This window comes from Myotis lucifugus, unplaced genomic scaffold, assembly GCF_000147115.1.
Source record: "Myotis lucifugus unplaced genomic scaffold, Myoluc2.0 scaffold_0, whole genome shotgun sequence".
In the NCBI taxonomy this organism is placed as follows: domain Eukaryota; kingdom Metazoa; phylum Chordata; class Mammalia; order Chiroptera; family Vespertilionidae; genus Myotis; species Myotis lucifugus.
Genome location: NW_005871048.1, coordinates 13,804,664 through 13,821,360, shown reverse-complemented (window position 1 = coordinate 13,821,360; position 16,697 = coordinate 13,804,664). Strand labels below are relative to the sequence as shown.

The following is a 16,697-nucleotide window of genomic DNA, read 5'->3' as shown; positions in this document are numbered from 1 at the left end:
GGGGGGGGGGGGGCGGGGAAGGACACATATGTAATACTCTTTGTAAAACTTTAAGCAATAAAACAAAATTTAAAAAATAGAAATAAAAAAATAAATGTATAAAGTAGAAGGATAAAAAAAAAAGAATCCAGAGAGTTTCCTTCCAGTTTTTCTAATGGGTCCAACAAAGACAGAGTGAACACCAGAGATAAGTAATTCATCATATTTTCCATTGAGTGTGTGCTTAGAGAAATTGCCATCTTTCTACACAGCCAGAGGCAGCCAATTATCTACGACAGCTGATTTCAAAAGCTTTCACTTCCTTATGCTCTCTAATCTTAGTATGGTTGGAATAACAATTATTGATTGAATTTTGAATTTGAAACAACTTACTTTCTGCTTCAGTTTCAGGGTTAAGCAGGAAAAAATGTCTTTGAATGCCTTAATGAGTTTATTTTAAATGTACATTGTATATCATACACCACTTGAAAGTTATCCTTACTATGATATAGCTACAATATTTTTGTAGCTTTTAAGTCTTTTATTAATCTTATTACTCAATTATTATCTTTACAGATATGAGAAGCAAACTTTCAGGAGAGATTGGCCTTTTAATGAAAAATAATAACCACCCTAGTGAAGATGATATATCATAGCAAGGATAACACCATGTTTCAAATCTCAAAATATCTATTTGAACTCTATAACTACTTATTACGTTTTAAAAACTTTTATCCAGACTACAGGTCCAATAGAAATCCAATATATTTGTAAGGGTAAGTATCAGAGAAAATAAGAAAATGATTCTAAAAATGTTTTAATATGTTGACATTTTTTTTCTTCTTTCTCTTTAAGCCAACCAATCAAGGAAAACTTTTAAATTCTTAGGCTTGTTGACAATACCAAGCCAAATGGGTTATTCTACCATTAGACTAAGGATCCTGTTTCAGAATTATAAAACAAACTGACCATTAATTTTAAAAGTCAACCAAAACTTGACCTCAGTTTACCACTAATATCAATTCCACAAAGGTTAATGTTGACACATCTAAAAATGAAACCTTTAAGAACAACTGGTAAGTCTTCAGCACTCAACTAATGTTCTCTAAAGTAATCATTAACAATGGTCTTTGCCCCTCTCTTCAATACATTACCATCCTTAAGATAACTCATCATTTTTGAAACAATAAATACAGTATAAATGATATCGAGTCTGAGGGCTCACTCCAAATCTCAGCTAATGGCTTATTATATTTTCTAATCGTAGATGGCTTTATCTATATCTTTGATTATTCTTATAGTCTTAAAATTTAAACATTAAGTTTCCTGGCCAAACGTAAACTGTTACAGCTGTATGCACATTCAGCAATTTCTAGTAAAAGTGCATGTCAGTGTTTTCCCCTATTTCACTCAGATAATTTCTTCACCTCTGACACCATTTATGCTGTATTTGCATGTAAATTTTTGGTAGTATATTTTTCCTTTTTTGTAAGTTGTCTATAATTGTTTTTAGAAAATGAAAAGTGTGATCAGTCAGGTCCCAGCAGAAAACAGAATGACTGAGGAGAACGTAATCAAGGAGATGTCTGCCAAGGTGTGGGCAGAGGAACCAACCCAACATAGTGCAGTTCCTTGGCATTGGCAACCATGAGGAGCTATTCCACACCAGGTTTGAAAGAGTGAGGGGAGGAAGGCATTGCTGGAACCCAGAGGGAAACAGTGAACGGGGAAGGGCCACCTGACAGGAGGATGAAGGAACAGACATCCCTACCTCACTCTCTTCCTGCCCTCTGACCTCCTGCTACAGCCTTCCACGGGCCAAAACCAAAGAGACCAGAAGGCAAAGAAGTTGATGTCACCCACAAGGGTCAATGTCCCAGGGCACAGAGCAGAATGGATCAGGATGGAAAATGGGTTTGTACAGGCAAATGACAGATGAGCCGTTCAGGAAGAAAGGCAAGCCAAGCTCACGTACTTCATGCAGCTACTTGCATTTTGCTATTTGTTCTTGTGTCTTATTTTGTACTGTAAGCTCTTTGAAGGCAGGGATTTACAGAAACAATCTTAGATCCCACACAAACCTCCCAGTAGGCACTTAAGGTATATACCTGAACAAGGGACAAAACAGGCCATCTGTCTACAGGTCACAGCATGACTCTGATGCAGGGAAAGCTCACACAGGCACATCTTTGCACCTGACCCTGAAGAGCCCTCAGAAACGGACACCGATGAGGCTAATCTTTCCACATTAAAGAGAGGGCCAAAAGAGGCCAAGGTCCCAAGACTTCTATCAACAGCCAGACTGATCACTCAGCTCTGCCTGACACCCCCATGTCAACACAGGACAGAGTGCGCCTGCGTTCTAACAAGTAAGATCCTAACCCCTGGATCATCCTGCCCAACACTTCCTAAGCTCCAGTGCTGAACCTTGAATCTACTCTTGATAGATTGAGACCAAAATAAAACTTCATTTACATTTCATTCCATTTCTTAAAAAAAAAAAATCTGTTACTTAAGAGCCTATAAAACCTCTTGTCTCTGAGACTTTAATGAGGCACTAGTGCTTCTATGTTTATATGAACACCGGACTTATCTTCCCTTATCAACTACCACTTGCATAAATCTCCTTAGGAAAGGCCCTCAGCCCCACCCTGCCCTGCCCTCCCCTCCTGCCTCGGTGCTCCTGGCTTCTCTATGGAGATACCACTCCACATTCCCGGGCTGGCAGGGTTCCATTAGCAGCTCCTTCCAGGACGTGGAGATGCCTCCCTATTTCCTCTGACCTTCTCCCAGACAAGCACTGTACTGGCAACACAGTAAGCGCTGAACAAACTCGTCAACTAAATGTACTGTGTGCAGATACCTTTGCATTTAGTAAAAACACCAATTCTTTTCAGAAATACAATGAGAATATAAAAGGTTGAAGGACCACAGGAATGACATTTACATTTCATTATGATTGTGCTGTCAATAAAGTCCCAAGTACCTATTTTAACAAACCATGAACTTCCTACTCCATCAAGTAAAAAACACCAAATACTATGCCCCACAATCAAATCTTTGCAGCGGTGTGGCAATGAACTATGATGTTTACCTTACCAGGAATACAAAGCAAATGACTTACTACTGTTATTTCTAAAATGAGGAGATGATCAACAATTGTACTTAACTTATCAAAAGAGCTCTGTACAGAGACTACTTTGAGGGAAAAAGAGCTCATAAAACTTATGGCACAGGCTGGCACCGTTTGGGGGCTCAGTCCATCTGGTTTTCCATATGACCTAACAAACTGATAATTCCTTAAAAAAAAAATTTGTGGCATAAAATAATTTGAAAGCAGCAAAGAAACAATATTTTTGTAGCTTTTAAGTCTTGTATTAATCTTATTATTCAATTATTATCTTTACAGATATGAGAAGTATTTCAGAATAGATTGGCCTTTTAATGAAGAGTCTTCATATGTATCTCATCTCTGCCTCTCCTTGTAAGATTCTGATTCCTCCTCTTGCTTGAGGCCATTCCTAACAAAGTGTAGTTGATACCACTCCCTCCCACCTCCTCTGGTACCTGCCCCATCTGTTGTCCTCTCTCCTCCTCTATCACCTTCTTGCCCCACTGGCTTACTCTTTCTTTCCAGACAATATATACACATCTTAGTCACTCAACTCCTTAAAAAATAATAACCAACACAAATCTCCCTGGCCCCTACAGAAGTCCCTACAACTACCACTCCATTGCTTTCTTTCTCACTTGAAAGAGCCTGTGGTGGGCTAGCTTCCTGCAACTCTACTTCCTGTTCCCTCCCTTTCTTGAGCCGAGGCCTGATACCCCCATTCTACTGCACCTGCTCTCCCAAAGGACACCCATTTCTTGCACATGCCAAACTCACTCAGCCTATGTCTCGCTGGCCTGCTCTACCATGTTTGATACCACTGACCTCTCCTTCCCATGGCTACTATGAGGCTAGATTTTCTTTTCTGGTTGTTCTGGTCTCTCTGACCATTTTGCTTACTCAGCATTTCTTTGCCCATGCCTCAACTGCTGCTGTCCCTAATGGTTCTATTTCATTACTGCCTCTGTCTTCCTCTCAGCCTTCTCAGTCCTGTCTCCAATTCTCTTGCATCCCCCTCCCCTTTTGCCCCCATTCTCACTCTCTCCATGTCCTCCTTGGAGCAGACAGTGGTAGCAGACTACCACGGTCCTAGCTCTCATCTTTCACTGAAGGCTCCTGAGTCTTTTCTCCAGCTGCAGATGTCTATTTTGAAGGCTGCTTGCCATCCAGTGTTTCAGACTCAACATGCCCCAATGGTACCCTGGTCACCATTAGTCTCTCAAGCCAGCAATCTCGTCATCCTAATCTCTTCCTCCTTCATTTCCAACATCCAGTCATCACCCAATCTTTCAAGTCTTATCTCCTAAATATTTAAAAAATCCATCCCTTCCTTTCCATACAGATTTCCAAGCACTAGTTCAAGATCTTATTGTCTCTCACCCGGACCACTGCCAAGTCTCCTAACAGAGCTTCCTGCTTCTAGTGCAAACCTCCCTAATTTCCCTTCCCTGCACAGCCCTGTAAAATCTAGTGAAAACACGAATGTCTATCACCAGCCTAGTCAAAACCTTTAAAGAGACCTTCCATTAATTAAAAATAGAACAAAAAGGTTCTCCCCTTGCAGGCCCCATCGATTTCTCCAGCCTTATGTCCCACCTCTTCTCTACTGGTCGTCATTCTCTAATAATACAGAATTGATCACTGTCACCTTCATGCATGTCCCCCATGCCATTTCCTGTCTCTGTGTCTTTGTTCATGTTGTTTGATCTTCTTGGAATTCTCCTTGTACCTTTCTTTCCTTGAAAAAGTCATGTTCACTCTTCTGGTCTCAGTGACATCTCCTCCAGAAAGCTTTCTTGGATTCCTTAGGTAAAATCACCTGTTTGTGTGCTGCCTCCAACATACTGCAAACTGCCAGAGGGCAGGCACCACGTCCCAGTCAGCGCTGTACTCTCAGTGAACACAGACACAAGAAACATTTGCTGAGTCAAAGACCCTTAATGAAAGGAATTGGACTTATTCAAGCAAAAGTTAGTGTTATTAAAAACATTTGAGGGGTATTTTGAATACTATCCAGATTTGGATCAAATGACTGGTAAACAAAGAGGACCTAAAGAAAAATTATTGGAGGTAAAAACTTTGATGAGCCCTGAAAATACTATCTTTTCCTTCATTATGACTGCAAACAAAACAACAATACCAAAAGTCAGGTCAATGTACGTCACTGGCTCTGAATAGATTTTCAAAGGAAGGTTGTTTCTCTTGTAGATGTTCTTCTGTTCGGGGACTTGAAAACATAGCTACATAATCAGATCTAGACACAGCATTTCTTTTCGTTCTCTTAAGAGAGGAAGGGAAAGGAGAGAGAGAGAGAGAGAGAGAGAGAGAGAGAGAGAGAGATCAATCGGTTATCTCCCACACATGCTCAGACCGGAGACTGAACCCGAAACTTAGGTATGTGCCCTGAGCAGGAATTGAACCCACCATCGTTTGGCGTATGGGATGATGCTCCAACCAACCACGCCACATGGGCCAAGGCCAGACATGGTATTTCTTTAATGAATAAATAACATATGTGTGTATTTAGGAGTTTATTTGTAATAGCCATAAATAACATATGTGTGTATTTAGGAGTTTATTTGTAATAGTCATAAATCATGTGACTTTATTTTCACATGCTGTATTTTTATTAAATAATTTATGACAAAATGATCCTAGTTTAATGTTAAGAAATATGGCTCATGAAATGACAGCCACAAAAAGCTAAATTAGTTCATTCATATGTGTTTCACTACTTGAGAGGCAATGCCTCATAGTACTCACTTATATCTACATGGCATGGATACACACCATTTACAAAGTTGGGGCTCAATGAACACTTATTTATATAATGAGCACCGTGTGCTATGCTGAGTATTTTTTCCATTCACTTATTTAATATTTACAAAACCCTTATGAGAGCTGTTTTATCTCCATGTTTATCTGAAGAAATATTGAGAAAGTACAAGCCTGCCACTGGAAGTTGCTAGGAGACGGCAAAATGCTGTCAGGGAGGTGGGGCAGCTTATCATCTGGGAGTCCCCACCTTTCTAGTGGAACACGGCGACACCTGGGCACAGACCCCTTGGCCCACTTTAGCCTGAAGCAAAAGCCACTGACTCCTGGGAAAGACTCCCTGGCCTCCCAGCTCTGCATTAGTCTCTGATGAGCACCCAAGGGCGCCGACCTGCTTCTGCTGCTTCCCAGCTCTGGGCTCCAGGTCTGCAGAACTGTTCTCCCCTGCAGCAGTCCTCTGCTCTCACTCTTACCCATTTCTACGTCTCTACAGAACTCGCAACTTTTCCCTCTTTCAGGAATCACTGCAGTTTTCATCTGTCATGGCTTTCTATATCTTGCTTGAATATTAAGGATATTTTTTCTTTAAAAAATATCTTTTGTCATTTTCACACCATTTTTCAGCATATGGATAGCAATGGATGTGCTCAGTTTCCCATATTCATAAAATGTCCTCCTGATAAAACCAGACATTATGATTGATAACCAAATCAACTTAAGATGAAATACAAATATTCATGGATTTTTAGGAAAAGGTTGATTTTTTCAAGCTACAAATCATCAACTTAAAAATCAGTTTTGCTAAAAAAAATAAAAACTGGTTTTACTCCAAAAGTTTGTAAGTTCATTGTTTAGAACACAGATTATTTTCCTGCCAGAAATAATTGTATTCGTTCATGAAACACCTATCATGAACTAAGTACTATTTTAAGTGATAGTCATACTGTAAGACATAAAACAGACAAGGTCCCTATCTATTACATTTCTGTAATTCGGGAAAACTTGTGGTATAAACAATGCATACTGCACGTGTATTTTCATATTAAGACTTATGGACACCCTGGCATTTCAAGCACTGTTATTAGTTTCACACTCCTGCTTAGCACTTTAAATGTCATTATTTTAAAATACAGCAAACGCTTTGTTAATTAACAAAGGTAATTTTCATTTGCGGTATATATGAGTGGTGTCGAAGCTATGTGGCTGGTTAAGATTGCACAGATTCCACCATCTCTGCAAGAACAAGACATGAAAAACCTGGCCAGGCCGAGCACCTGACACCTGCAGGGCCGCACTCAGGCTCTGGAACCAGTCCTGCTTCTCTCAGGCCTTAGACTGTAGCTTGAACCCAGTCACAGCCAGATGGTTTCCTCATGAGAACGTCCTCACTGCACCTGCACTTCCCTGCTAGTGCTACTCCGGGTGCCCAAGGACAGAGAGGGGGGACTCATTCACAGAGAGGATCCTGCAGGTGGCTCTTGATTGTGCCTGCTTGCTAGTCAGTGTAGCCCTGCATTAAGACCAGACATTGACCCGGCCGGCATGGCTCAGTGGTTGAGTGCTGATCTATTAACCAAGAGGTCATGGTTCTCTCTCATCATTGATGTTTCTATCTCTCTCTCCCTCTCCCTTCCTCTCTGAAATCAATAAAAAAAAATTTTTAAAAAAAGATCAGAAATTGTTTTTAGTGTAATTTACCAGCTGGGAGCAAGAGAGTGAAGGAAGGAATGTATAGCACCTACCTATTTCTATATTCTACAGGCTACCAATACTGACCAAAAGAATCCAACAATGCTGGAAGACCAGACTGGTTTAAATCAGTTGGCAACACACCCTTCATGGAGTTTATCTTCTAGTAGAGGGAGGGGACAATAAGCCAGTAAAAAAAATACGTAACTATTGACCAGGATAGTTACTGAAAGGAAATAAGCAGATAGTTAAGGAAAGCCCTTTCAGGAGGGGATGTCCGAGGTGAGCGTGCACTAGTCATGAGAGGAGGGAAACCTTCCAGGCGCAGGCAACACTAGGTGCAAAGGCCCTAAAGCAGGAAAGTGTAGGATGCACTGGAGAAAGGAAAGCCCTGTGTGGCTGAAGATGCCTCACGAAGGGGATCAATAACAGATGACACTGGAAAGAATGGGAAAGAACCGGATCATATCTCATGTATCTTATAGGGCTTAGTGGGCCATGGTAAAAAGTTTGGATTTATTCAAAGTGTAATGGAAGCTGCTAAAGAATTTCAAGCTGCCTGGCTCCAAATCCACATGTAATACAATTCACTCTGGTTACTATGCAGAGAAATGAACTGTGTAATTTATTTTCACACAGATGCAAAGTTTGCAGAAACTGGATGCATTTTATATCCATTAAAACAATACAAATAGCTAATTCATTCATTGTTATATTCCATGTACTGTTTGAGAGCTTTCAGTGTATTAACTCATGACATCTCCATAAAAATCTTATCCCCTTTTTAAAGAAGGGGGAACTGAGATACAGAAAAGTTAAGTCACTTGCCTGGCTAGCAAGGGGCAGAAGCAGGATCAGAACCCAGGCAGTCTGCCCACCGTCCCCACACTTCCTTACGCTCTTAACCTCATGAGCCATGTTGCTTCTGGAGTCCAGCTTTAAAGTCATGTGTTTCAGGGATAAAACGAAACCACTGCAGTCAACCACCACCAAAAGGTCCACGACTCAATTTAAAGATAGTATCCAACTTTTATATTTTAATGGAGGGATGCTGATGGGAAGGGTTTATATGGTTTCTATAGGTGCTGGAATTACGTGAGTTTGCTTTCATCAAGCTTTGGATCGCTTCCATAAAACCAAACGTGAAGAGAAAACTTTCATTTTTCAATGACTATACAGTAAAAGAGAGCCACTGGTGCACACACTTGTCAGTTCTGCAAGAGTGCACCCCTGCAGGGGAGAAAGCACCCATCTCCTGTGAGAACTTCCCACAAAGAGAGTCATTAGTGTGGAAGGAGTGCTCACTTTAGAGAGAAATGGCATTCTTCAAATGTCAGAAGCATCCCCATGGAATAAACAGGTCCCCAACAAGTCTATTAACTGGTGTTACAAACCGTGGCCGTAGAGAACGGAGCTCATCTATGCTGACAGTGATTGGGAGTGAAAACAAAAAGGCTGAGAAAGTTCTCATTATCCAGCAGTTCCCTGGTTTAACCTTCTAAGAATGAACAGAAGTGTTTCCTACGTTGCAAATTCCAGAGCCATGGGACTCTCATCACCCAGAGCTCCAGACCAAAAATAAAAAGCGAAGAAATATCAGTATTCAGGGGGATGAGTATTTTGACAGTTGAAGATGATAAAAAACGGTAAAGTCTTTTAGGTAAAATTGTTTCATACTATAAAACATCACATTATTCAGTCACCTAGGTTACATAACAATAAGAGTTATAAACATCACTCAGAGACAGCAATATTTTGCCTCCCGGGCCTTCATGGTGCATCTCAAAACAGTTCCACCAAAGTCACCCCAGTAGGAGAGCCTTGGGTTGTGGCTCACCATGAATAGGAGCTTTCTCTAGAATCCCACCTGTTTATCTTTTCCTTTAAGAATGCATGCAAGTTTTACATTTTATTCTACAAAAGATCTGTTTTGACTTTTAGGCCTTTTTTTTTGGCAAGGCAATTTGAAACATGATTTTTGTATCAGGCAAATCTGGCACTCCAGGAAGATGGGCCAAGTCTATCCTGTGGCTAGTCACATCTCGACCCCACTGAGAATGGATATACATAAAACTATGAGTCTGAGACCAAGGCTTTTAAAAATGTAGGAATCCATAATGTGATGTCCAACATCCAGGTTCTCTTTGTCTGCAGAGCACTGTCTCTCAACTCTAGCTGCTCATTAACACTTATCTGGGAAGCTTTTAAAAAAATACCTGCCTAAGCTCCACTCCAGGCCAACTGAATCAAAATCCCAGGGTGGAGGAAGAGATTGCTGTGATATAGCTCCAATGGATGACTTGAATGGGCAGAGAGGGTTGAGAACCACTGCGGAGAGGATGCTAAGGAAATGTTAAGGCCTCAGAGGGATGGTGGAACACCGAAGCCACCCCCAGGTGACAACTCTCCCCTTCCCCTGCTGGAGTGGTGTCAAAAACAGAAGGTTTAAATGAGATCCAGATACTCATAACAGAGTACAAAAATGTCTAGGTTTTGATCGAAAACCACTCATCATACCAAGAACCAGGAAGGTCTCAAGCTGAATGAAAAAACACAATCAACAGATTCCAACAGCAAGATGACAGATGTTTTAGAATTGACAAAGACTTTAACGCAGCCATGATAAAAATTCTTCAAGTTGCAATTAGAAATAAGCTAGATGAACTGGGGGAAATGCCGGCATTTCCTCAGGCCCTTCAAGCAGGTTCATTGCTGGGCCAGACAGGACTGTGCAGGTCTGGGCTGGTGCAGGTTGGGAAATTTATTTGGTAGAAGGATCCCAAGGGACACTAACCAGCTGTATACTGGCCTGTGGTGTCCTCGTGCCTGTTCACTGTAATTTGCCTTTGGTTTGGTGGATTTGATCTGACTTTCTGAAGGACTGTGAACCATGAGGCAAAGCCTAGAATCCCTAGAGGGGGAGCTACATCGTGGGGGCTGATTGACAATGGCTGCATCCCCACGGGGGTAGGTTAAGAAGAAGGGGCAAGATGACTGAGTCCAGGGATTGGCTTTGATTGAGATTAATCAACGCAAAAACTGATAGATTTCATCAAAATTAATCATTTCTGTCTGCAAAATGTTCTGTAAAAAAGGATAGAAAGAAAACATAGCATACAGACTGAGAGAAAATATTTGTAAACTACATATCCAAACAAAGGACTAATATATAGAATATATAAAGAATTCTCATGGGAAAAATTAAACTGACAAAATCTAAACAGAGGCATGGATACAGGAACAGACTGATAGCTTGGGGTGGGGATTGGATGAAAGGCTTAGCCAAAGAGCATATACAATATATATGCATAGCCCATGGACGGACACAGACAACAGTGTGGTGATGGGCAGAGATGGAAGGGGGGTGGGGGCTGGGTGGAGATGGGCAAAGGAGAGGGGAATGGGGACATCTGTAACAGTATCAAAAATAAAGTTAAAAAAAACTCTCAGAACTTAACAGTAGAAAAACAATCCATTTAGCACATCAGCAGAGACACTTCATCAACGAGGCTACACAGATAGCAAATAAGAACATGAAAATATTCCATGTAATTAGCCATTGGGAAAATGCAAATTAAAAGTACAATGAGATATCACTACATGCCTAACAAAAAAGCTTTAAAAAAATAGTGACAAACCAAATACTGAGGAGCTGCAAAGAAAATGAGTCACCCATACATTGCTGGTGGGACTATAGCATGTTATAGCCACTGTGGAAAACAGTTATGCAGCTTCTTAAAAAACTAAACATGAAACTATCATATAACCCAGTAATTGCACTCTTCAGCATTTATCCCAGAGAAATAAAATTTTTCATACATAAAACGTATGTGTGAATATCTATAGCAGCTTTATTCAGAAAGTCAAAAACTGTAGACAATCCAGACGTCCTTCAGCAGGTAAGTGAGTAACCATGCTGGATGTGGTACATCCATCGCACAGGATACTGCTCAGGAATAAATACTGACATATGCAAAAACCTGGCTGAGTCTCCAGAGAATTATGCTGAGTGAGAAAAGCCAATTCAAAAGATATGATTCCACGGACACAACATTCTTGAAATAAAACTACAGATTAGTGGTTGCCAGTTTAAGCAGAGGTGAAGAGGCAGAGAAGTGGGTGCAGCTGTAAAAGGGAGCTCTGAGGAATCCTTTGGGTGATGGAAATGCTCTGTATCTTGGCCCTCCAGGAAGTGCATCAAGGTCAATATCCTGTTGTGATACTGTATTAATGTTTTGCAAGAAGTTACCTTTGAGGAAAAACAGTTACAGGGGCATGGGATCTCTCTCTATTATTGCTTAAAACTACATGTGAATTACCTCAAAATAAAAAGTTGAATTAAAACAAAAAAGGCTACTGGCTCAATGAACATGAACCCTGACCAAAACACTAAGGAAACAGCAAGTACGTGGACGTGACCTTTACGTGTGTCCCAGATCTTTATTTACTGGCCATTTTTAGCTCTAGCATTTCATCCATGATTCATGAGTCCCGGCAACCTAACTAATTTTATTCAATGAAGAAGAGGCACCCTGCAGCCTTGCCAAGACCAATTATTTCCCTGGTGACACTCAATATAATATGAGCTATCACGCCTATGACATGCCACAGCCTAGAGTGACCACTTTCTACGCTGTTATTTGCTTTGCTTTGTTCTCTTCCACCTCTTCAGAGAAAGATGCTAAGGTGTTTAAATGTCCCTCTGCCTAGTACCACAACCATTCCAGTGCTGTCTTTCAGACTAATATCCTCATATGAATGGGGGCGGGGGGTGGGGGGGATCACTACTGCTAACTCATTTTTCATATTACAACAAATCCAATTTTCAGGGTTTCGGGAGGACAAAATAGGACATTACAGTGTATTTAGGACAAGAAAACATTTGCTATAACTCAATTCACTCTTGGAAAATTCTGAATGCACAATTACCAAGTCCAAAAACAAAAGGAAAAAAAATTGCAATCTTCACTTTCTATCGACAAGTACAGTCCTTAAAACGTCCCCAGACATAAGAATCCCTGTAACTCATTATGAAATTCATTTCAATATGGAAAGGTGAAAACCTATCCTGAATTGAAAGCTCTCCAGAGAAGGAAAACCTCATTCTGATACTTTTACAACATTCATTTGTCAAGCCACGTGACCTTCGGCATCACATCTTGGTAAAAATTATGTCGGTTTCCTCTCAGGATTGTAGAAATTGATTTGTACAAAACTGTGGTCACTCCTAAGCATGCCAAGTTGTGTGGGTCAAAGAGCATACAGCATTTAACTTATGCAAACTGAGCTAGATGAATGAGAGAGAGAGAGAGAAATTCCACAGGACATTCCCATTCCCTCAGTCTCAGGTCCTGGGTGCTTCTCTTAGGTGGGCTTCAATACACTGAAACTGAGCCTCGTATTCAATTGTGTTCTTTTTGTCCAACATAAAGCCTCTAAACACAAGCCTCCTTTGTTGTCCAATGCTTAACTGAACGTACAGTAACTGTTCCAAATCAAGAGGAAACATGGGCTATGTTTAATGGCTGGTAGAACAGCTTCCATGGTGGAGCCTTCCTAAAGGTTTGTGGAGTTTTTTTAAAGTCTAATTTTGACCAATACTATATTTTTGCATCAGTGAATCAATTTGGAAATCATTCTACCATGATGTGCTCCCTGCAAATCCGACTCATTCTTCTATGGATTGGGTGTGTGCAGGAACGTACAGGTGCACAGACGTGTACAGGTGTGTGTGCACGAACCCTTGGGCTAGCACCGAATCAGTGCTTCCCCATCGTCTCTGCTGACATTGTCTTGGAGGGACAGACAACTGGGGGAGCCAAAGCAGCCCTCCGGTTTTCAGTGGGCATTAAGTGAGGCAAAGCAACATACAATCTCCCCTCACACCCTTGGAATTTTACTCTTAAACTTAATAATGAGAAGTTTGAGCACTTCCTTGCATGAAATAAAGCTATTAAACAGCAGTGCCAAAATATTTTCTCTACATATTCTGAACACCTAGAATTCCTCCATTACAAAACAATCCTTATATCCTACAAATGAAGTTTGAAAAAAGAATGAAGGTCTAAAATCATCTTTTGTAAGGACAAGTTTTGATGAAATAAAAGTGAGGAAGACAAAGTCCAGATTGGAGGCTGAAGAAATGCCAGGAAGAGGAGTGAAGCAGGAGCTGGGGCAAGGACAACACACTCAACCATACTGGGAATCTGTCCATCACTGAGAATAAGAGAAACATGGAAATGTTCACATGCCTAATCACTCCTACTTTCTCACCTGTAACGGGAGGACAAGGTCTAAACAGCAGCAAACTGCACGGGAAGACCATCTACTCTTAGATGAAACCCAGCCATTCTTAAACGCTATAGGCAGCATTTCCCATACTAACTTGAGAGAGGCAATGATCTCAGGCTCACCCAAAGGCACAATACATTCATTTAAGATGAGAGTCATCAAAATAACTGCTTAATGGAACCTGTCCAAATCTAGAACCAATCACTTTTGCCAAAGTATGATTAGTCACTGTACTTCTATTAGACTTAAGAAAGGCAATTGGAGCTGCCATTTGCTCAAAGCACTGACCTAGTTGAATTTAAGAAGAGCCTATTAAGGAAAATAAAAGCCATACAATTCCTCTATTTTATGAGCTTAGGTAGGAGCACAAAATTTAGAGTCAAAATTGAATCTGCTCTTCTGAGCAGAGTGATCATTGTGACCTGAAGGAGAATTACTATATAATCAAAAGTGTCCTCCCTAGTAGAGAACATAGCCCTAGTCTCAGAGTACAGTGCAGGAGCCACGGACCAGACAGAAGGAGCTAAGAGGGTCCCTACATGAATCTATGCTACCAAATCCTGAGAAGAAAAAAAACACAGTTACACTAAGAAGTGACTGAAAACAACTAAGGACCAGTAAGGAAATTGTACAAAAGTATCTATATTAAATCATATATAATGCCTCCTCTCTCCCTACTTATTCAATAAAATTATAATTCTATTAAAATAATGTTTCTCATTAACAAAATATTGCTTAGTTATAACTTTATTGATGACATTCTATAAAATAATGTTAAAATAATTATAAAGATAGATAGGAATCGACCATAGATGTTTAATTTTTCTCATCCACAAAGCTACCACTTGAAAATTCTTTGACTAAGGGATAAAAATGTGGGAACTTACAGAAAACCTTCCCTAATAATTGGCATATTCAAGAAAATTACCACCAAATAATCTCAAAAATAGAAAAAAAAAAGACTCTAATTTTAGATAGTTTCACATATATCCTTTCCAACTTTCGAAGTACAGTAAGTCTGTGGTTACATAATCTATTATAAAGCACAGAAAAAGACTGAAGTGTCCCCAAATAAATTTTCTGATGCTGGTACAACCTCGGTATTAAAACTGGTCAGGGACACCTCCCCCCTACACACAGACACAGATTCCTGCACACACAACTCAACCAAAGAGAAAGGAGAGGGAAACACAGACCTCATTCACCCAGAGGACACTGATGTTTTGAAAACTTCCCCCAGATAATTCAGATACTCTTTCTTATAGAGAGCCAGTATATGCCAACAAGCTTTCACAAACTCATGGGGCCAGATGTGTTTCAAGATTCAAAAAATAAGACAAGGGGAAGATGGCTGCATAGGTAAACACCTCTACTCGCCGCCTCCCATAACCACATCAAATTTCAACTAAAATACAGAACAACCATTATCCAGAACCGCTGGAAAGCTGGCTGAGTGGAAGTTCTACAACTAGAGAGGTAAAGAAGAAAGCACACTGAGATTGGTAGAAGGTGCAAAGGTGGGGAACAGGCTGGTCCGCACCCACCTGTGCCACTTTTTTTTAATCAGGAGAGAGATCATCTCTGCAGAGGCCACTCTGCAGAGCAAGGGATCCCAGACCCACACCAGACCCCCAGTCCAGAGTCCCAGAGCTGGGGAAAAAAATCCCTACAGGCAGTAAGAACTACTGGCTGTAAAAACCAGTGCGGATTGGGGCTCAGTGACACAGAGGCTGCTGGAGACCCAGCTGTTCCTCTTAAAAGGCCGGTGCATGAACTGAACTTACAAGCTCCCACTTCCTCTGAGCTCCAGCACAGGGCAAGGCTCTGGGGATTACAAACACATACGAGAAGGAACTGGATTGTCTAGCATGGGGGCAGGAACTCGGGGGCGGCTTTCTCCCAGACAGGGGTGCTCACAAACATCATTGTCCTATGCTGGGACCTCCCAGGTAGCAAGGCTGACTAGCAGCCATTTCTGTTTGCTCTATCCTGGTGATTCCCTAAGACCCCGCCTCATCCAATTTACAACCCCACCCAAGCTGTGAGCAGCAGCTTTTGCATATGAATGGTCTGTCCTTGTTCAGACTAAATCTCTCAAACAAGCTGCTGCTGGGTCCCAAACCTATCAATAAAAGGCCCAAGATCTGGCACTAGCACCAGCCTGCCTTGTTTCATAGCTGGGCCTCATCCAGGCACTTCCAAACCCGATACAAAGAGGAGGAATCTGCAGATCTCTCTGTAGCTCCTGCTGGGTGGCCCCAGGCAGTGGCTCACTTTGCACCTCCCTGGAGACCCAAGAGCCAGTGTACCCAGTGGTTAGTGTCAGACCATACCAGATTACAGCTCTCACATCCATAAGCGACATACTCAAGGAGCAGACTCAGTGAGCACCAAAGCACCACTGAAGCAAGTCCTGCTCCATAGGGGTGTCTACTGCACAGCAGCTCTCCCACTGTAGTCACAGCTGATCCTCACAGCCAATTGGCCTAGAGGTCAATTCCTCCCAGTGACACCAACAGCAATCAAGTCTCAACTACAACAAGACTGTGCTCACAACCCACACAGGGGTGCACCTAGAGCTCCCAGCTCAGGTGACTGGGGAGGCTGAGCCGCTGTGCCCTATATGACACTTTCTACACAAGGCCACTCTACCAACTCAAGGAGACATAGCAGCTCTACCCAATACATAAAAAACAAACACAGGGGAGCAGGCAAAATGTGGAGACAAAGAGACATGTCACAAATGAAAGAAATGGAAGAAAGCAAACTATTGGATATAAAGTTCAAAATCACAGTTATAAGGTTACTCAAGAATCTTCTAGAAACCTGCAAACAATGGAAAAGGACCAGT

The 16,697-nt window shown here is 41.3% G+C and overlaps 1 protein-coding gene across 7 annotated transcripts in view; it reads right to left on the bottom strand.

Moving 5' to 3' along the window:
• Positions 1-16,697, bottom strand: part of EPB41L4A (erythrocyte membrane protein band 4.1 like 4A) — a 208,258-nt gene that overhangs the window by 165,330 nt on the left and 26,231 nt on the right. The window lies entirely within an intron of this gene.